Raw genomic sequence first — 22,346 nt, 5'->3', positions numbered from 1 at the left:
AAAGATTTATTGAACTATAATTCACATGCCATACAAATTACCCACTCTAAGCAACTGAATGTTTTTAATAAATTCACAGGGTTGTGCAACCATAATATACTTTTAGAATGTTTTCGTTTCCCCCAAAAGAAACACCATACTTCCTAGCATCCACTTTCCCACAAGATATGGGCCTGCAGCCCTAGGGAACAGCTGCTCTATCTCTGTGGCTTTGCCTACTCTGGGCATTTCCTGTCGATGGAATCATATGCACTGTGATATGCATCATATGGCTCCTGTCACTAGGCATAATTACTCTGAGTAATTTGAGTGAAGTCCAGACTTAATGTTTCTTCTGTCCTTTTTCTTGTTGGTATCATATCTAAGAAGTCGCTGCTTAACTCAGGGTTACAAAGATTTACTACTACGTTTTCTTTTTTGTTTTTGTTTTTGTTCTTTTTCAAAATTGTTTTGGCTCTTCCTGAGATTCCTTTTGAATTTTAGGATGGGGGTTTGAATGTTTTTATTAGTGCACTATAGTTATACATCATATTGGGGTTCATTTTGACATAATCATATATGCATGGAATATATTTTACTTCAATCCTCTCTACTTTCTTTTTCCCCTCTCTATTCCTTTCCCATTTTCCTTCCTCTACTCTTCTGGTTTTCCTTCTATTGATTTATAGTTCTTTAAAAAAATTGGTACTTGGTAGATATACATAAAGGTGAAGTTCACTGTGGTATATTCCTGTATGTACAGAGCATAATTTGATCAATTTCATTCCACCATTCTTCCCTTTCCCTGTCCCTCATCCCCCTCAATCACTTTCCTCTACTTCACTAATCTCTCTTCTATTTTCATGAGATTCCCCCATCTTTTTTTGTTTCCTTATTTTGGTCTAGCTTTCCCATGAGAGAGAAAACATTTGACCCTTAACCTTCTGTGTCTGGTTATTTCACTTACTACGATATTTTTCAGTTCTGTCATTACCAACAAATGACATAATTTCATTCTTCTTTACGATTAAACTCCCTTGTGTATACACACCACATTTTCTTTATCCATTCATCTGTTGATAGGTACTTGGGCTGGTTGCATAACTTGCACTGCTATAAACATTGCTGTGGCTATATCACTACACTATGCTGATTTTAGTTCTTCAGGATAAATACCAACAAGAAGGATAGATGGTCATATGGTGGTTCCATTCCCAGTCTTCTGAGAAATCTCCACAATGCTTTCCAAAGTGATTGTACTAATTTGTAGTTCCACCAACAATGTATAAGTGTACCTTTTCCCCCCACATCCTTGCCAGCATTTATTATCATTTGTATTATTGATGATTGCCATTCTGGTTGGAGATGAATTCTCAATGTAGTGTTGATTTGCATTTTCCTGATTGGTAGGGATGGCAAACATTTTTAAATATATTTGTTAGCCATTTGTATTTCTTCTTTTGATAAGTTATTTTACCCACTTATTGACTTTTTTTTTTTTTTTTTTTTTGGTGTGTTTTGAGTTCTTGATGTGTTCTGGATATTAATTCCCTGTTGGAGAAACAGGTGGCAAAGATCTTCTTCCATTCTGTATACTCTCTCTTGACATTCTTGTTTCCTTTGCTGTGCAGAAGCTTTTAAGTTTGATACCATTCCACTTCTTGATTCTTGATTTTATTTCTTGAGTTGTAGGGATCATGTTAAGGAAGCTGGTACCTGCACCAATATATTGGAATGTTGAGTCTATTTTCTTCTAGCAGTTGCAAAGTTTCTGGTCTAATCCTGGATCTTTTGATTCATTTCAACTTGACTTTTATGCAAGGTGAAAGATAGGGACCTAGTTTTATTCTTCTACATGTGGATATACAGTTTTCCCAGCACTGTTTGTAAAAAAGGCTGTATTTTCTCCAACATATGTTTTTGGCACTATTGCCAAGTATCAGATGACTCTATCTGGATTTGTCTAATCCACTGGTCTTCATGCCTGTTTTGATGCCAACACCATATTGTTTTTGTTGCTACTCCTCTGGAGGATAATTTGATATCTGGTATTGTGATGCCTCCAGCATCACTCTTCTGCTCAGGATTTGCTATTCTGTCTTTTATATTTCCCAATGAATTTTAGAATTATTTTGTTGTTGTTGTTTTTGGTTTTCTTTTAAAATATTTTGTTAGATGTTGATAGGCCTTTATTTTTATTCATTTATTTATATGCGGTGCTGAGAATCAAACCCAGGGCCTCACACACACTAGGCAAGTGCTCTACCACTGAGTCAAAACTCCAGCCCCGTTTTTGGGTTTTGTTTGTTTGTTTTAGTTCTGTGAAGAATGTCATTAGTATTTTGATAGGGATTGTGCTAAATCTGTATATTTGGCAGAATGGCCATTTTGACAATATTAATCCTGCCTATCCAAGAACATGGGAGGTCTTTCTGTCTTATAAGGTCTTCAATTTCTTTCTTCAGAGTTCTATAGTTTTCATTGTAAAGGTCTTTCACCTTGGTTAGAATTATACCCAAGGCTTTTTTTTTTTTTTTTTTTTAGGTTATTGTGAATGAGATAGTTTTACTGATTTATTTCTCAGCAGATTTATTATTGGAGTATAGGAAAGCAATTGATTTACGTATGTCGATCTTGTATCCTGCTATTTTGCTAAATTTATTTATCAGCTCTAAAAATCTTCTAGTGGAGTTTTTTGGTCTTCTAGGTATAGGGTCATATCATAGGAATACATCTATTTTTCTATTTCTGCAAAGAACATGATTTGGGTTTTAATAGGAATTATACTAAATATGTAGATCACTTTGAATAGTGTTGACATTTTAACAATATTGTCTTCCAGTCCACAAACACAGGGTGTCCTTCCATTTACTTGTGTCTTGTTAAATTTCTTTTAACCAAGTTTTGTCATTTTCAGTGTACAAATTTTTCTTCTGTACAATCTCCTTGGTTAAGTTTATTCCTAAGTATTTTATTCTTTTTGATACTATCATAAATGGGATTTTTTCCTTAAATTTCTTTTAGAATTGTTCTTTCTCGCTTCAATGTAGGTGTTACTTACACTTTCTAAAGTGCTGATTTGCCTGCATCCCAAGTTTCATATGCTGTATTTTGTTTTCATTCATCTAAAATATTTTCTAATTTTCCTTGTGATGTCTTCTTCGACACATTCATTAGTTAGGGGTATCTTAATTTCCATATATTTGTGAATTTCCCAAATTTCCATCAGTCATTGATTTTTAATTTAATTCCATTTTAGCTGGAGAACATAGTTTGTATGCTTTCAATCCTTTTACAGTTTTAGGCTTATAATATGGCTGAGTACATGTTCTATTCTGGAGAATGTTGAATATTTTTGTTTGGTGGACCATTCTATAGATGTCTGCTAGGTCTCACTGGTTTATAGTATTGTTCACGTCTTCTGGATCCTTGTGGATCTTCTGTCTAGTTTTTCTACCAATTAATGAAAATGTGATGTACCTAATTATTACTGTTAATCTGTTTATTTCTCCTGTCAATTCCACCTATTGTTGCTTCATGGATTGGGGGGTTCTGTTAATACAGCATATATTTATAATGGTTATGTGGTCAGGATGGATCGACATTTTGACCATTGTAAAATGTTTTCCTGTATCTGTACTAAAATTTTATCTTAAAATCTACTTAGGCTGATATTTGTATAGTCACTACAGTTCATACTGTTTTTATGGTATATTTTTCTACCCTTAACTTTTTAACAAGTTTGTATTTTTTTTTTTTGGGTGCTGGGGATTGAACCCAGGACCTTGTGCTTGTGAGGCAGGCACTCTACCAACTGAGCTATACCCCCAGCCCCTCAAATACTGTTTTTTAAACTTCATGCTGACAATCTCTGCCTCAGACTGGATTGTTAAAAGCGTTCACATGTAACATTTTCATTGATACCTTTGCATTTTGATATCTGCCATTTGATTTTGTTGTATGGTTCACATTCTGCCATTTGATTTTGTTGTATGGTTCACATATTTGTTGTGTCTATATTCTTTTGACTTTAGTGAATATTTTTCAGCATGATATTTTAATTCGTTCAATTTTTTTTTAACTATAATTTATTTTCTTAGTGTCTACTCTGGAACTTAAAATATTCATCTTAGCTCATCAGGATCTACTTCATGTTTACACAAACTTAATTCCAGTGAGATATGGAAACTTTACTCCTATATAACTCTGATCTCTTCTTTTGTATCTAATGTGTCTCTCTAGATTACAAACCTATCAGTACGTTGATTTATACAACTTTAATTTTTTAAAGAAGCTGAGAGAGGAGAGGAGAACAGTGTATCTTTAGTTTATTATATTAGCCTTATTTGCCATTTCTGATTATCTTCATTTCTCCTATGGATTTGAACTTGTACCTGGTAAATTCTGATACAGCCTTGCTCCAAATCACTTTTGTGCTGTTACTGTCTAAAATATTGCATTTCAATTTATCACAGGCCCACCAATGCACCAATATACAGGTTATTTTCTGTAAAACTTCCTAAACAATTAAGGGGAGAAAGAAGAAAAACTATGCAATTGTACCGTCTTTTATAATTACCTGAATAACTACCTTGACTCATGGTTAGAATGTGTCCCCTAGAAGTTAATGTATTGGAACTTAATCTGAAAATTCATATACTGATTACATTTGTAGGTGGGGACTTCAGGAAGTAATTAGGGTTAGATGAGGTCATACAGGTGGGGCCCCATGATGGGATTAGTGGTTTTACAAGAAAAGGAAGAGAGACCTGCATGTTTCTGCTCTCTGATCACGTGGTGCCCCCACCACCGCACAGCACAGCTGGCAGGTTAATATTGGCTCCACCTCCACAGCTGTTACAAATAAATTTCTTTAAGTATTACTCAGTCTGTGGCATTCTAGTATAGACCTAGGAAATGGACTAAAAGAACTGTTTATCCCTGTTTATCCATGTGGATTTGAATCATTACTGTCTGTTGTCTTGTGTTCAGCCTGAAGAATTTCTTTCAGTTTTTCTCGTAAGGCAGATCTGCTAACAACAAATTCTTCCCACTTTTGCGTTTCTGGGAATGCCTTAATCTACCTTCTCCTCTCCTTCTTTTTCTCCCATTATATATATATATATATATATATGTTCCACTTACTGGTTTTTTCTTCATTTTTTTCCCTCTGATCTTCAGATTGCATAATCTTTACTGATCTGTATTCAGATTTACTAATTCTTTGGTCAACTCAAATGTATTGTAGTGAATCTGTCATTTTGGCGATGAAGTTTTTAATTCCAGAGCTTCCATTTGGTTAATTTTTATATTTTCTATATCATTATCAATGTTACATATTTGATGAGACATTGTTTTATCCTCCTGGAGTACTTGTGTGGTTTTCTTTACTTCTCTGAATGTATTTATAATGGCTGCTTTGAAACCTTGCTCTGCCGACACCACCATCAGTGCCCTTTCAAAGGAGTTCCTATTACTTGCTTTTATTCCCTCTGTATGGGTCACACTTTCCTATTCATTTACATGTCTTCTTTTTTTGTTTTGTTTTTTCTTGTTGAAAAATGGGCATTTCAGATATCACACTGTAGGAACTGATACTCATATGTCTCTTTGGTTGTTGATGCTGTTGTTTGGTTAATTTGTTTGTTTAAATGTGGTGCCATTTGCTTGTTTACTCAGGCAAGCAATAAAGAATAAAGCTCAACATGGACTACTTGGAATACTCAAACTTTGCAAATTCTAAAGACAGGACTGGCCCTTGACTGTCTTCTGAAAGATCTCCTCTGAGCCACTGAATATTCTGTGTGAGAACAGTGTTTTCGTATGCCTGATGCCCTGTGCTATTCTGTATCAGTTTGACCTCTGTGGGCTGAAGTCTGAATAGCTAAGGTCATTCATGCAGGTATTCTTTCCGTGCAACTGACTCCAATAAATTCCTGGGCACCAAGACTCAGGTGAACTTCCTTGGTGGCAACACTTCACATGTGCTATTATTTGCTTGCACATCATTGCTGGAGAATTCTCCCAGATTCCACTGGGAGAAGGCACCCCGAAGCTTGGATCTGGTTTCTCTTGGACTCCACTTTATGCATATTTTCCCTTTAATGATTTAAATCCATATATTTTCATTGTAATAAACCATATCTGTGAATATGACAGCTTTTCTGAATCTTGTGAGTCTTAGTGAATTATTTAGCTTGATGGTGGTCTTGGTGCCCCCAATGCATGAAAACACCAGTTTTCCTCGTGATATCTGTCCGCAGTTTTTGGCAATATACCCTTAAGCATGGAGTTCTTCACTTTCTGTTCCAAATAAAAAAGACCACTGCTGCAGAGCTGCAAGGTCTCCAGGCCTGCCTTTCTCCCTGGGAAGACTCCCTGGGCTGGGGCACAGAGCTGTGTGTGTGTGTGTGTGTGTGTGTGTGTGCACGTGTTGGGGGAGATTGATTTCCTGAGTGACATCCCTACTTTACCAGCAGGCGCTGGTTGGTTGGAAGACCCTGGTCTTCTTTGCTTGCCCCTCCTGGCATGAAAACTTTGACCTTTGAGGAAGCAGGGGCAAAGAGCAATGGAGACCCCAATATTCCCAGCCTGCTCTACCTGGAGCAGGTTTCTAACCTGTGGTGGGAGCTGAGTGTCAAAGAAGCCCCAGGCTTCTCAGCAACACCTGCCAGGAATAAACCTTCTGCAAGAAGGGAACGGGAAATGAGAACCCAGTAGCAGGCCCCTTGTGGGGGTGAAACCAAAGCACCATCCTGGGAGGGAACTTAGTCTTCCTGGTGGCACCTGCTGGTATAGAGTTGCTGGGATGTCCTCACCCAATTTTCTAGGGCAAGGTGGGTATGATGACTTCAGGTTCATCCATCCCTCTGTGAAATGAGTGTGTGCTGTCCGTTCTCCCTGCCACAGCCTGGGCCCCAGGACCCCAGTGTCTATCAAATTCTAAGAGCACTAACTTCTTTTTTTTTATTATTTATTCTATTTAGTTGTACATGACAGCAGAATGCATTTTAACTCATTGTACACAAATGGAGTAAAACTTTTCAATTTTCTGGTTGTATGCTATGTAGAATCACACCATTCATGCAATCATACATGTATATAGGGTAATGATGTTTATCTCTTTTCACCATCTTTCCCCCCGCCCCCTCCCCTTCCCTCATTTTCCTCTGCATAATCCAAAGTTCCTCCATTCTTCCCTTACCCATCTCCCTGTCCCCCCATTATGTATCAGCATCCACTTATCAGAGAAAACATTTGGCCTTTGGTTTTGGGGGACTGGCTTATCTTACTTAGCATGATATTCTCCAACTCCATTCATTTGCCTGCAAATGCCATAATTTTATTCTTCTTCATGGCTGAGTTATATTCCATTGTGTATATATACCATAGTTTCTTTATCTGTTCATCTCCTGAAGGGCATCTAGGTTGGTTCCACAATCTAGCTATTGTGAACTGAGTTGCTATAAACATTGATGTGGCTATGTCACTGTAATGTGCTGATTTTAAGTCCTTTGGGCATACACGATATGTGTACAGTAGACATTGCACTTCAAATTTTGAATTTTGATTTTTTTCCCAGGCTAGTGATATGTGATACTCTCTCACAATGGCTGGACAGTGGCAGCTAGCTGTAGCTCCCAGTCAGTCCAGTGATCACAAGGAGAAACAAATGGCATTCTATATGTACTGAATTGCTAAGCTAGGTTAGGTGCCTTCAAAGCATATTCAACTTACAATGAGTTTATAAGAACATAACTTCATCAGATGTGAAGGAGCATCTGATTGGGAACATTTTCTCACATCACTAAACATTTTACAACATAATTTTATTAACCAATTTTTGTGGCTATAATTCTTTATCATTTCTTTATCATTAAGCATATTTATTGCTTCATAATTCAATTCCACATATATCATCAGATTTCATCCTCCCAGTAACCCTATGAGGTGAGTGGGACAGAGAACATTCCACTTGACAGACGAGAGGACTGAGACCTCTATTCTTCAGGGTAAGTGACCAGTCAAGAATCACTTAGCTAGGAAGTGGAAAGGCAAGGATTGGAATGTAGGTGTCCTGACACCCTGGCATCTCTGTCCATCTTTCAAGGCTAACTAAGCTTGCTGTATTTTATTCCTGTGGCCAATGTCTTCCAGTTCACCTCCTGGTCCACACAGCATGAACCCACCATTCTTATGCATTAAAAAAAATTTTTTTTAGTTGTCAATGGATCTTTTATTTTATTTATTTATATATGGTGGTGAGACTTGAACCCAGGGCCTCACACATGCCATGCAAGAACTCTACCACTGAGCCAGAACTCCAGCCCCACTAGGCTACTAATAGGGCTTGGGTGGACCTAAGCAAAGGTATTGCGCACATACTCCACCCTCTCTCTGTGTTTCACTCCCGCCTTTGAATGTTGGACTGTGCCATCAACCCCTAGAATGGCCAATGACAAAAGAAGTCGCTGCTCTTAGAAGTTGATAGATACAGGCCTTGTACCAGGGCCAACACGGGGTGACACACTAGAGGTGCAGACAGGCTGAGCAGGGTCATGCATTTTTCTCACAGTAGCTGTGAAATAGGTGGCTTGAGATTGGTGTTGGCACTTTACAGAATCACATGTGACTGACAGGTGGAAAGGAAGGGAAGGACGCCTTCTCTAAACCTGACCGTGAAGCTCATAAAATCTGAATGATGTCCATGAAGCCGGCCGTACATTCCGGATGAGAGGACTGAGATCAGGTTAAGTGGTGTGCCCAGGGTGGCACATCTACTTAACAGTGGAAGGTAAGACTGGCCCTTCTTATGCTCAGCTCTGCTGTCCTCTACCTATGATTCTGAATTTTCTACCACCACAGATTCATCACCAGCTACATGCACATTAACATCAGACTGTCAACTGTTGTGTGAGAATCCCTCTAGCAGTCCCCAAATTAGGCCTTGGGATAGGGTGGGGGAGCCCAGGAGGCCTTGTGATGCAGTATGAAGATATCTCAGTGTAAATGCCTCCTGGAACCCAAAGGCCAAACACATGTGGCTTTGGTGCCCTGACATGGCCATGGTGAATAACACTGGTGGCCCTGACCAGCAAGCCACTGGAACAGAGCAGTTCTTCCTAAGACCAGCAAAGCTGTCCTGGTGGCAGGCCCAGGACACTTTGTTCTAGGTCTAGCAGAGTGATGGACCTATGGATTTTGTTCTGGCTGCCAAACCTTCTCTTGCCAAGCCTGGGCTCTGCTCTTGGACTCACAGAGGCCATGATCTTGAGGAGCAGTGATCTTCTGTACCCACTAAACTGTGCCTCAGTTCTCAGCATAACCCACATTTGCTTTCTGTACCCCACCTCTCCACTGCTCGCAGGAAACGTGTCATCTCAGCTTCCAGATGTCTCTCTGGTCATCCTGTGTTCCTCTCCTGAGGTTACTGCTGCTTCCAACACACCTCCTCGCTGAGCCCCTGCCTTCATGCATCTTGTTCCCATCTTTCTTCCAGGCTCCTTCCAGTTCAGACTTCAGGAGCTAGGGTATTGCTTCATCCATGCAGGCTTCTTGGAAGTTCTATAGGTAAACTGCACCCCTGACACGTGCTTCTTACACTGCTGCATATGGCCTGGTAACTGTCACTCTGCTTGGCTCCCCGAGTCTCCCTTCTTCCCTCTGTGGGGCTGAGTTTCTCCTCCTCTAGGCTCCACAAGTCTGACCATTTCTTGGTTGTATTCCTGGCTGCAGAGGTGAGGTTGTTGCTGCTGATGTCCACCTGTCTCTACCACGAGTTCACAGGCTCTTCACTCCTCTAGGTGTCCAGCCCAGCCCAAAGTCTGCCATGCACAGAATGGGTGCTTGACAAACCCTTAAAAAAAAAAGTTGTGAAGTTGGAAGGATGTTTCTCTTCCATTATAAAAATAACACCTATAATAACAGCACAGCTATAGATAAAGTTCTTGCCATGTGCCCTGTGCCTTTTAGACCTTATATATTCCTAAAATGAGCCTTGTCTGATGCTTTTCACTTTGCAGATAAAGAAACTGAAGCTCTGGTGGGCTGGGGATATAGCTCAGTTGGTAGAGTGCTTACATTGGAAGCACAAGGCCCTGGGTTCAATCCCCAGCACCGCGGGAAAAAAAAAAAAAAAAAGAAAAAAGAAAGAAACTGAAGCTCTGAATAGCTAAGTCACTTGTCCAAACTGCTAGGTGGTGGTGTCTGAATTTGGACCAGGGATTCCAGCCTCCCAATTTTAGCGTAAACCCATATTAACTCTGATGTCTCATTTGAGCTTTATAGAATCCCCAGGACAGGCAAAGTAAGTCATGATACCCCTTCACTTCCTATTAGGTGTTTGCAGAAGCTCTGAGAAGGTTAGTGAGCTGCTCTAGCTCAGGGAAGAGTAAGCAATGAAATCCACCAGAAGACTGCAGTTCCCTTGTGCAGTTCTGGGAACACTACTTTGCTTCTTTGTGTGACCTATAGGTGCTGAGCTCTGACCTGCTGCTATGCATTCACCCTGAAGCTTCCCAGTCTGCCCCACTGCATTCTCTTGGGCTAGAGACAGCATGGAACAGCCTCACCCAGGCCAATCAGCATGCCACAGTGCCCAGTAAGGCAAGCCGGGTGGGGAGGCTGCTCTCTGTAGATGGGCAAAGGAGACACTCCTCAGTCTGAAGGAACCATGCTTGGCTTTGGTTGAGTATTTCTTATACACATTATTTCTTAGCTACCTGTCTCCCAAAGAGAAGTGCTGGTTCCTTTTTCTGAGAAATCAGAGCAACCTGAGAATGATCCTGCACACATTACTGACCAAACTAGATATGGCCCAGGAACGAGCACAGGCTCCTCCCCAACAGCTGCACCCCACCCCACAAGGCATAATGCTTGTCACCAGCTACAGATGCATTCTGATTAGTGTTCTCTCTGCTCTGCATTTCCAGGTCACAGCCCTCCCAGGGCAGGAAAGGCATGTGCTGGCCTCTAGGCACAGAGATACCAGCCCATCCAAGAGTCAGGAGTATCTGTCCTTCTCCATGTGCAAACATTTTTGTAACTCAATAGTAGCCAGTACCCTACACAGCCCAAAGTGGGAGAAAACTCATACCCCATATGCCTGTCCCACAGCCTGGGGGAAGGGGAGGGTGGTACAGGCACCCATCTGGGAGGTGCCTCCTGCTGTGCAGCAGAATAGACCTATGCAGAGGAATCCCTTGAACTGTTAACATGGAAACCAGGCTGCCCTGAAGGACCTGAAGCCCATCTGGCTCTGTCCAGAGGCAGGAGCCTCTTCCTCTAATCACCCAAGCCCTACACAGGCACATGCATGACAGAGGACTAGGACAGCCCTAGACATCATCAGAAGGAGTCTCACTGGAAAGCCCACACTGGGGGAGAAGAGTTGATACTAACTCTTGTTCCATTACTTCCTACACAGCTCTGCTCATCTCCTGTGAGTTTCAGTCCTCTTGTCTACAGAGTGAGGCCTCCATTATAAGGGTGTTTTGACAATAGGGTCACAAGATGAAGACACCTCCCTTCCTGCACACTGTACCCCTGCTAGGGATATCACTGCCACACCCTGTTCCAGAACCCCATCAGGCATTGTAATCCATCATGATCCTACTTAAACCGGACCTGGTGCACCACTCAGGGGGAGTCCAGGTGTTCTTCTGCAGAGAGCTATTGGGTAAATCTGGAGAGATGTGCATTTAGGAATTTGAGGAACAACTATTTATATGGTGGTTGTGGACCATGAATCAGCTGGGAGGGCCTCAGCATTTGGCTTATAGAAGGCTGCATGGGCATCTAGAATCATAGGCAGAAGGCACATGCCATAAAAGTGGGGAACGTTTCAACATAAGGTTCAGAGCTTTTGCTGAAGTTCAGGCTACTTAACTTTTATACCCAGAAGAGTTCAGGCCACCTATTTAGGGGCACCTATAGGTCTGTGTCTTGGTTATGACTTGGTCTCACCTACACAATGCCTAGAGTCAAACAGGACTCTGAAATTCTGTGTGCTGGAATGAATGACTGAACTTTTGGGTTCAAGTCAGTATCCTGGGGCAGGGCACAAGAAGGGTAGAGTAGTCTCCCAGAGAAAGGCAGTGGCCTTCAGCTGTCCACCCAGCTACAGATACAAAGCAGCTCTTTGACACCAGTAACACCTGCTCCCTGAGGCGTCCTGAGAGGTGACCCACCTGCATGAAGAGTTCCAGGGATGAAGCAAACAAACTCCAGGCAAATGGCTCCCTCCCTCAACTGGACACACAAACAAGCCTGGTCACACATGTTCGAAGATGTGATATAGTCGAAGAAGATGTGATACAATGGTTTGGGGGCAAGAGTGGGGGTCTCTATGGGAATACTTGAGGAATCAGATCCTTTCTTCCTGGGGTGCTTGTCCAACTATCCTTGCAAGTTACCTGAGGATACCCTGGAAGGGTAGGCTCTTTCAAGAATGGCTAACAGGCTAGACTGACTTGGCCTGGCTATAAAGGAGCCTCCTGGATGGGATCCAGGACTGGGGCCTCCCCAGGATGTCACACACTGTGTTTTCCAACCATGTGTGCAGTTTGTGACTATCTTGTCTCCTGGATACTAAGTCAATGATAGCTTTTGAGGGGCAAAAAGAAATCACCATGTTAAATGTATACCTCAATTACAAATACACCTTGATTTTAAGAACATTAAACTAATTTTTAAAAAGTGTCTTAGACTATAGGATGTTCCTGGCTGAAATCCCTGGGGCACCAAAATGATCAGCCAGTATACTGACAGCTCCCTTCATGGCTGAGAAAGAGAAACAATAATTCCTGGTGCTGGTTCTTATGAGCAGGGGGACTCAACCATTGTCCACAGGCTGCATGGGCATCCAGAATCATAGGCAGAAGGCACATGCCATAAAAGTGGGGAATGTTTCAAAATAAAGGTTCAGAGCCTTTGCTGAAGTTCAGGCCACTTAACTTTTATACCCAGAAGAGTTCAGGCCACCTACCTATTCAGTGGCACCTATAGGTCTGTGTCTTGGTTATGACTTGGTCTCACCTGCACAATGCCTAGAGTCAAACAGGACTCTGAAATTCTGTGTGCTGGAATGAATGAACTGAACTTTTGGGTTCAAGTCAGTATCCTGGGGCAGGATATTCTGGACTGGACCCAGGCCTTAGGAGTTGCTCTCCTCCAGTTGCTATGAGGACTTAAGATGAGAATAAGCCCCTCGTATTCATATCTGAGCAGACAAACAAGCACATTGTTCAGGTCACAAAGGGCCCAAGGCTCCTGTGTTTTCCACTCTGAACTAAGGTCACTGCCTGGCCACTCACAATGTTAGCCTCAATTCCTTTCAAATGCCTTCTAAAGAAAGATGTTTGCCTGCCTGGGGGGAGCAGCTCGGTGGCAGAGTGCTTGCCTGCCCTGTGCAAGGCCCTGTTTTTAATCCCCAGTGTTGGAAAAAAACAAAAAGAGCCTGATCACAGAGTTGTTCCTCCTTCCTGAGGTGCAATCCAGAGCAAAGCCCTTTAAGTCCTCCTTTGCCAGGTCCAAAATCTGGTCAAAGTCCTTTCTCACCACCCCACAGAGCTGTCTATAACTTGCCTCTCGAGCATCTCCTGATGATAAAAGTCCCAACCCCAGAGGCAGATTCCTGTGGATCACTGAGAAGCGGGTGCTGGCCTGGGGAGGCAGAGAGGGAGGACTAGCTCAAGTTGTACAGCCACATGAGACAGGGAGCAGGGCCTCATCCTGTCTTGCCTTAGCACTGACAGCTTCCAGGAGCCCAACGCCTGAGATGCATTGACCTGCAGGTACAGAGGTCTCAGGTAACCGTCACCCAGACTGGCACAGAGCCTAGGCCCCACAGCCTTCACACATCAGTCAGAAATGACCCACCACGGGTGATGCACAGACACGCCTGGTTTTAGTGACGTCTCATGCCAAATGCCCAGTGGAGGAAGCCAGAACTGCCTCTTCGTGGTTGAAGATGGACTCTCCATTTTGCTGCCCTCTGCTGCCCCCTGACCATCCTGGTTCCTGTGCACATGGCACACAAGAAGCGGGTAAAGAGAGTGAGGGGCCTGATTTGGGAGTAGAAGGGACTCTGAAAGGACTTTGGCCCAGGGATGTCAGGCCAGATCTTTCAGGGATAAGCCACTTCCCTGGACAGGGATGAGCTGGCTTGATGGAGGTGTGACAGACAGGCAATAAACTGTACATACAGAAGACACAACATGATGGCTTTGACGTGTGTACACCGAGAAATCATCACAGCCATCAAGACAATGATTTTCTTTCTTTCTTTTTTTGCAGTGCTGGGGATTGAACTCAGGGCCTTGTGCATGCAAGGCAAGCGCTCTACCAACTGAGCTACATCCTCAGTCCCAAGACAATGAATTTCTACCACCTCTAGTCCTTTATCCTCCTGCCCCTACCTGCCTCTCACCCTGCCTCCGAGGCAACCACTAAGGTGCTTACGTCACTACAGGCTTGCACAGATAGTCTAGAACTTTTGATCACACAGCATAATCAAATAGCTTGTCTGCTCCTCTCACTTGGCCTCACTCCCTAGAGGTCCATCCAGGTCAGCAAGAGTAACTGCACTCATTCCTTCCTGTCACTGAACAGGCATATGAATGTACCACCCTCTGAGTTGTTTCTCAGGGTTTTCTCGCAAGACTTAATCTCCACCCTGAGGAAAATCCCAACCCACAAGACCACGGCTTCTCTCACTGGCTGCACTTTGGGGCTCTGGGGTGGGCGGGTGTCCTACCAGTCAAAGCAGGGCTGTGGAAAACACCTCTGTAGTTATGCCAATGTGGGTGGCACCTCACTGGCCAAGCTCCAGAGATAGGTTTTCATTCAACTCCACTGACTCTAGACAAAACATTTGTTTTGGGGAAAGAAAAAACAGAGATGGGGTGAGAGAGTGCAAGGAGATAGCTAATGGTTGCTGGGTGCTCTCCCTGAGCACTGCAGTTTATGTACTGCCTGTTATAGTTTGATATGAGGTGTCCTCAGAAACTCCTGTGTTAACGCAGGGTTATTTGGAAATGAAATGACTGGACTGTGACAGCCGTGACCTAGTAAGTCCATGCTCTGAATGGACTAATTGGGAGATAACTGTAGGAGGGAGCGGAGTGGCTGGAAGATGTGGGTCACTGGGGGTGTGCCCTGAAAGGGTTTATCTTCCTTGTAGCCCTTCCCTTCCTCCCTCTTGGCTTCTTGGCTGTCATGAGGTGAACGGTACTCCTCCACCACGCCCTTCCACCATGATCTGCCTCATTTGGGGGCCTAGAGCAATAGAGTTGGTCCACCATGGATTAACCTCTGAAACCATGAGCCAAAATAAAATTATTCTCCTCTAAGTTGCTATTTTGTGGTATTTTGGTCACAGTAATGAGGAAGCTAACACACTTTCTCTTGGTTTTATTATCTCATTTAACATGCACATACCCCTGAGGGTAGAGGGGCTAAATGAAGGCACCGCAGAGTGCAGAGGTCTATGGGAGAACAGGGGCTCCCAAGTGGCTGTCACCAATACACAGAGACCTAGGGAGGGCAGCTTCCAGACCCAGGCCTTGTTCCAAGGGACCACCTCTCAAGTTCAGGAAAGCTGTACTTCATAGGCCACAAGCCTATTTGGTACAAATATGGCTGATGCCCAAGGCATTTCAAACTGGTGACCATGGAATAGTGTCCACAGGGGTATTTGCATCTAGCCACCAAGACTGTATCCCAAGGCGAGGAAACGAGTGTTCCTTTTATTCCATTTTAATTGTTCCTTTTATACCATTTCTTATTTATACCAGTTGTTTTACTATATGGTTGATTTTTAAATTATGTAATCTATACACAAAAGCAAAAATATGTTTATATGTAAGTTCTGAATCAAGAATAAAATGAACACCCATGAATCTACCTCCCAATGTTAAGTATGGCAAGTTCCGAAAAAGTACACAAATTGGTTATTGAGCACCAGGGAAACAGTTTTCCTCCTGGGGTGGGATTTTCCTACAATGGCATATGGGGTTTCATACAGCTTGCTCTTATATTATTGTTTATACCACATCATGAATGAGAGTAAGATGGAAAAGCTGGGAACTTGGGGAAAATGGAAACTGGAAGGTGTAGTTACAGAGACTTCTGAAAACAGTAAGTAGAAATATCAGTAACTTGACTCTTAATTAAGGGACATTTAAATGTGTGTATGATACATTAATTTAATTTAATTGGCCGAGAGACAATTCTAATTCAGAGTCCTCCTGTAACCAAAAAAGGTGAGCCTCAAAGATGGCATCGTGAAGGGGCTGAAAGAGGGAAGGAGGCAGCAGGGGAGCTTCCCTGGAGAAGGTATACCTGTGTCTGAAGAAGAAACAGGGCCCAGGAAACCAGGGGACTGGTACAGTGCAGAGGCCCCTCTGCAGTCTGTGAGAGGGGGATCCCCTATGATCTGTGACACACAATTAACAAATGAGGGCTTTCAGAGCCTCACAGGGAGCACCACCCCATCCCTAGAGGCCTGGCACCAGGTACCCCAGGAAGGTCCAGGAGCCAGGCATATAGCCAGAATGGGCAGCAACATGAAAACCTCACAACCTTACAACAGGCAGGAGGGGAGAGAAAGGACCTATTTCAGAGTAGAAAAAGTCACATAAGAGCTCCCAAAAGAGCACTTCTGAGCCAGGGAGGTAGTTCTACACAGCAGGAGAAACCAGTGCAACACTTGGGGCCAGCAACTCGTAGAGGAGACCAGGAGCAAATTTAGGGGGTTCCAGAACCTCCCAGGGTCAAAAACAGGAGCTGGTTGGTCCACAAAGGCCTGAGTCTGCAGCAAGCAGCAGGGACTATTGAGGCCACAGGGTTACAGCCAAGGGGAGATCAGCAGCAGTGCAGAGCTCAGTTCAATCTTGCAAGGATTTCAGGAATCCACGTATTTAGAACCGTCCATCCCAAATGGCCTGGTCAGGTGCTCTGCATTAAGGGGCCCCTCAAGGATCTGGCCTGGCCAGTCACAGGCTCAGGGCACATTTCCCAGAGTCAAATCCTGGCCCTGCCTTTACAAAACCCACAGCCCAGAGGGAGAAAATGACCTTCAAAGACAGACTTGCGGCCTAGTTCACAATTGGTGCCTGAGAAAAGTACACTGAATGGATGGACAATGTGGCCAGGTCAGGGAAGACCCCAAGTTGGCAGAGGGAGCAGAGGGTGGGTCTGCTGCCAAAACACAGGTAGATGCTGGGCGCAAGACTGGAGGCCTGTGAGTGGTAGGGTGCCCTGGAGCCTGTAAGCAGCAAAATGGCCAAGGATGGCAGAATTCAGGTTGGCAGATGAGCCCCTGAACAGTGCAGAGCCCTTGGCAGGCAGCTGGCTCCCATGCCCTGTTACCCAGGGAGCCCAGCCTCTATAGAATTTCAGTACATGTCCCTATGCCAACCTTCACCCAGAAGTGTTGAAACATGTAGGTGGCCCCCCTGGCAAATACTCCAGGATCCTGGGGTTTAGACCCCCTTCCCTGCCACAAGGCCAAGAGGCAGAGTAAGTCCTGGAGGAACTTTTCATTCATTACATGCTGTGTGTAGCCATTTGCTGCTCTGCTGCCCAGCATATGAACAGCTGTCCCGAACAGGGTAAGAGGGGACCCCAAAACTGAGAATATGGGCCTCACCCATTTTAGAAAGAAGGTTCTACCCTCTGGAAGTTCATCCAAGATCCAGTCAGGACTATGGTTAAAGAGGGAACCGGGGAGTGTTGTCAGGAGGGGCAGGGGAGCCCCATGTCTGGGAACAGCCCCCAGGAACATCTGGAACAACAGGTTCAACTCTGCTTCACCCCTCTTAACCTCTGCCCAAGTTGGGGACCTGTGAGCTCCCCAACACCCTGCCAAGACAGTTAATTTTTTTTCCACTTAACTAAAGCCCATTTCTGTCTTTTGCAACCAAGATCCTTCACTAGTGAAGAAACAGTACCAAGATGATTACAGATAACAGATTCACAGGAAAGGGTGGAGCAGGTTGGTTATCTCACCTGTTTGAAGCCAAAGGCAGTGAAAATATATTGAATGTTGAGAAATGGAGCTCTGGCATCTCATTGCATGCATGCATGGCAAGCTCCTAATTAAATCATCAACCACGGTCAAACTAGGTGTTTAAAAGGACAAATGAGTTTTGTTACAAAACCCAAATGAAAGGCATGAGGAATTCATAGGCTATGGGGCGAGCTCATTGCTTCTTAGTGCCTCTGATCAATGAAAGAGAAAAAATAGAACTCAGTACCTTGAATACTGGCTCAGAGGCTCTCTATGATCATACATAAAGTACCTCTTCTTTCCTGCAGGCCCAGGCCTGATAGATCCCTGAACCAAAATTAGTCTGAGTTCAACAGACTGTGGATTGGAGAACCTAAAGCCAGATGGATGGATTGTTACCCTAATCCCTGAGGAAAAGTCAGGGCACTGCTTGGGAAAGAGCAGAATACCTCATGTTGGGATGTATTAGAAGATTCACAATCTCACTGAAAGCCTCTCTCTGAGAACTTTAAGAGCCTGTTATCAGTTCCCCGCATGTCACCCTGTAAAGTGAGGTTTGTTCTCCTGGTGCCCACCCTGCTCCACAGCCTCAGCATGACTGTGAGAACCATATGCAAGTGAAACCACCAAAGAAATGGCTCACACTTAAGAAAATTAGGACAGTGCCAATCCTGTGCAAATGGGATCCTGAAAGGGCCTGATCAAGAAGGGAAGGACATCTCTCCAGGTCAAGATAAAAGGTTGGTATGGGACATCCACCCATTCTGGAGTCAACAGTCAGGATGCATCATAGCCAGTGATCAGCCAACTGATTGAAACCTCGGTTTGAGAGTGGTCTCATGAAAGGAAACCAAAAAGGCAATGTTTCCTAAAAGGAATCCAGATATTTAAAGTGATATAATGTTGACATAGAGTGATCAAAAAGCAACCTGCTCACCATCCCCTAATTATGTTCCCAGGAGAGTCAAAAAGTTATGACCAACGGACTGAAAAATTCTTTTGTGAGGGGAACGTCAACATCGTGGAAAACTGCTGCACATGTCATTTTCTTTCAGCTAGAGATGGTGATGGAAGACCCATCCATTAGTGGGAATTCTACAAGTGGGTATGTGGAGCTGGCGTGACAGAAGATGAGAGTCAGTATTCAAATGCCAGAGGCTAGAGAGGTACCAGAATGTTCTGATACCGGGGTGCTGTAGTATTGGGGAAACACTCATAAGACCACTAAAAATGATGGGCAATACCAATGGAGTCCTATTTGATATTAGTAACACTGATAAAAATATTTTTTAAAAATTTTAAACTATTCTTGCAGACAGTCTCCATAATGGCTTAAAATAATGCCTGGCACACAGTAGGTGTTCAATTAATATTTGTTGAATGAACTTCATTGCTTTGCCCAATTTAGAAGACTTGACTCAATGGACTGAAAGCTCCTTGAATAAAAAGGAGGATGGCACTACGGTTTGGATCTGGAAATATCCCCCAGATGTCCATGTGTTAAAAGCACAGTTCCCAACTTGGAAGATGGTGGAAACTTTAGGAATTGGGGTCAAGGTTTTAGGTCACTGGGGGTGTGCTCTTGGTGGAGACTGTGGAAACCAGGTCTCTTTCTCTTTCTCTTTCTTTCACATCGCAACCATGAAGTAAGCAGCTCTGCTCCACCACATGGCTCCACCATGATGTGCTGCCTCAGTATAGGACCAAAATCAATGAGGCTCACAAGCTCCAGAGTGAAACTCTGAAACCATGAAACTTCTCTTTTCATAAGTTGCTTATCTCAGGTATTTTGTTACAATAATACAATGCTGCCAGCCGCCTGCAATGACATCATAGGCATATACTCTGAATCTTTCAAAGACTCCAGTAGGGAGAAGTACCTAGACCTTTAAGAAACTATTGGACACTGGCTCTGAGCTAACATTAATTCCTAGAGGCCCAGGTGTCACTAGTTTTCCACCAGGAGTGCAAGCTTACTGGAGGTGGTAACATGTCAGATCATAAATGGAATTGTGTCCTGCATCCACACCATGGTAGCCAACTAAAATTCCAAACTTACTGTACAGTAATTTTCCCAATTGTTGAGTGTACAAATGAGAAAAACATGCTCAATAACTGACAGAAATTCTACCCTGATTCCCTAATCCATGATGTGGATACTTTTGTGGTAGGAAAGGCAAACTGGAAGTTTTCTTAACACCCTCTCTGCTCCCAAATAGTGACTTATTAGTAATACTTCATCTGTGGTGATTCAGAAATTGCCACCAACCTAGGAAGCGGTTGCCTGTTGCACTCTATTTAACTTGCCACTTGGGCTTGTGTTGAAGAAAGTCAGTGGACTGTCCTAGGTTCAGTTAGAGATTCTCTCATCACTTGTGTGACCTCCTTACTGGAACAAACTTGCTATAACCCTTGGCACTAGAAAAGCTATTGATTTGGTGAAGACTGCATGGATATGCCTCTGTGTGTGTGTGTGTGTGTGTGTGTGTGTGTGTGTGTGTTTCCTGCCCCATTTTCAGGACTCAAAAGAAAAAGGTTGCTCCCTTATAACAGGTACCACAAAAAACCTTTACTACCTGGCTTTAGCTCACTGATTCTGTGATATCATTTGGGCCAGCAGAGACCTTGACCTATTTATTCCAAAGAATCTCAGGCTGGTCCACTGATCTATAAGTCTTAAAGGAAAGTAAGTAGTAAGATATCCAAATGTTCATACACAAGGGTATCAGACATGGGACAAATTCAATGGAAATAAAGGGATCTTCTCCTTCAGTGAAGGCTCCAGGCAAGTAGAAGGTATTCAGGTGCCTGGAACACTTTGATATATCCCACTGAAAGTGGAAGTCATGCAGGGATGTGACCACCACACAGTGTCAGGTAAGCCTCTGGAGTTTTGAGACACATTTCCTTTTTGAGTATGATGCTCCAGCTTATTTTGGGTGACTCCAAAGGCAGTTTGTTCTGTGTGGGGCTCATGGCAATTGTGGGTTCTTTGTCTGGTCCACCTGTACTGGGAGGGACTCTCTCACATGTCTGTCATGCCCTAAGGATCCCAGTGTCTGATGTGCTCACAGCAGATACGATGCTGTACAGAATTTGGAAGTTCAAACAGAAATCACACTGGAGGCTTTTTTGTTTGAAACACCTCACCGACACTCTGAGAGAGAGTTGTAGTCACTCCAGGGAGAAGTAGTCATTCTAGGTGCCCAACATCAGGTGGTCCCTACATGACAAGATCAGGAGGCCCTAGGAAGTGACAGGAACAGGTGGTCCCCTTCGTCTCCCAGCTTATGCATCTGAGGAAGCACAAATATGATGGCTCTGCAAGATATACCTGCACAGCCAGAAGTGGACTGCTGTGGCACTCAGCTCTTCCCAAAGGAGATCATCCCCTGGATGTAGATGGATGGAGTGGCTAGGGACATAATATGCAGAAAGACCTCTCAGAACAGGTGGAGAAGATGAGAACAGCATGTACACAGGAATGACATCCCAAACCCAACCCCCAGAACTATGCAGTCCAGGGATGGACAAGGTGGCTGACTCCGGGATGTTCAGTAGACTCCCCAGAGCCACATTCTTTCTGCTCCATGATCTCAAATGCTGCACCACTGCCTTCTCATATTTAAGTCCTGCTGCCCCCACTGCTGTGAATGAAAAAGAACCCCAGTCCTGGATTCACCCTTTATAAACATAATGATGTTGTGTAATCAGATCTTCACCTGAAAGATGTGGAACGATTGGCCACATTTTTCAAATGGCAAAATAAAGACTGAAGTAGTTAAATGACTGTTCCAAGATTGTACAGTACATCAGTGACAGAAACGGAATTTTCAAGGTGGTCTGTGAGCTTGGAGTCAAAGCTCGGACACAACCCCGCATCTCCTGCGATACCAAGAACAAGTTCCTAGGCCACCTTCTCTGCTCTCTCTCCCCTCCCAACGTTTGAATACATACAATTATCCCTGGGGGTGAGAGCTGATTCACTAGCTGCCCTTCCAGCCCAGCTGCAAGAGGCAGAGGGCAGGACTTCTGCATATCCAGTCCTGGGTCACCTGGCTTCTTGCTGTTTTCCCCAGAGCTCAGGACCAGAAAACTCTCTGCAACTCTAGGGCTTCCTCCCCAGGGGCCTGTTCTGATGAGATCTGGCAGGACTCCCCTGCCTGTTCACACAGCTGGTCCAGCCTTCTGCCCATCCCCACCCTCCCAAGTTCTCACCTGGGGAGGTGGAGCTTCATAATGTGCAGCTGGCCACCCCTCTGCAAGTGCCCTGCAGCCCACTGCCCACCCTGAGGTCCCTGAGAGGGCGGGTGAGGTAAATGCGTCCCAGTCCAGTGATCCCCAACGCCTGGGGCGG

The 22,346-nt window shown here is 43.9% G+C and overlaps 1 protein-coding gene and 1 pseudogene across 1 annotated transcript in view; one reads left to right on the top strand and one right to left on the bottom strand.

Annotated features, from left to right (window-relative positions):
• Nucleotides 1-22,346, bottom strand: part of Arhgef4 (Rho guanine nucleotide exchange factor 4) — a 206,320-nt gene that overhangs the window by 183,338 nt on the left and 636 nt on the right.
• LOC124981246 (actin-histidine N-methyltransferase-like) overlaps nt 1-22,346 on the top strand; it is a 68,606-nt pseudogene that overhangs the window by 45,870 nt on the left and 390 nt on the right.

The sequence above is a fragment of the Sciurus carolinensis genome, chromosome 3 (assembly GCF_902686445.1).
Source record: "Sciurus carolinensis chromosome 3, mSciCar1.2, whole genome shotgun sequence".
NCBI lineage: Eukaryota > Metazoa > Chordata > Mammalia > Rodentia > Sciuridae > Sciurus > Sciurus carolinensis.
This window is presented reverse-complemented; position numbering and strand designations above follow the sequence as displayed.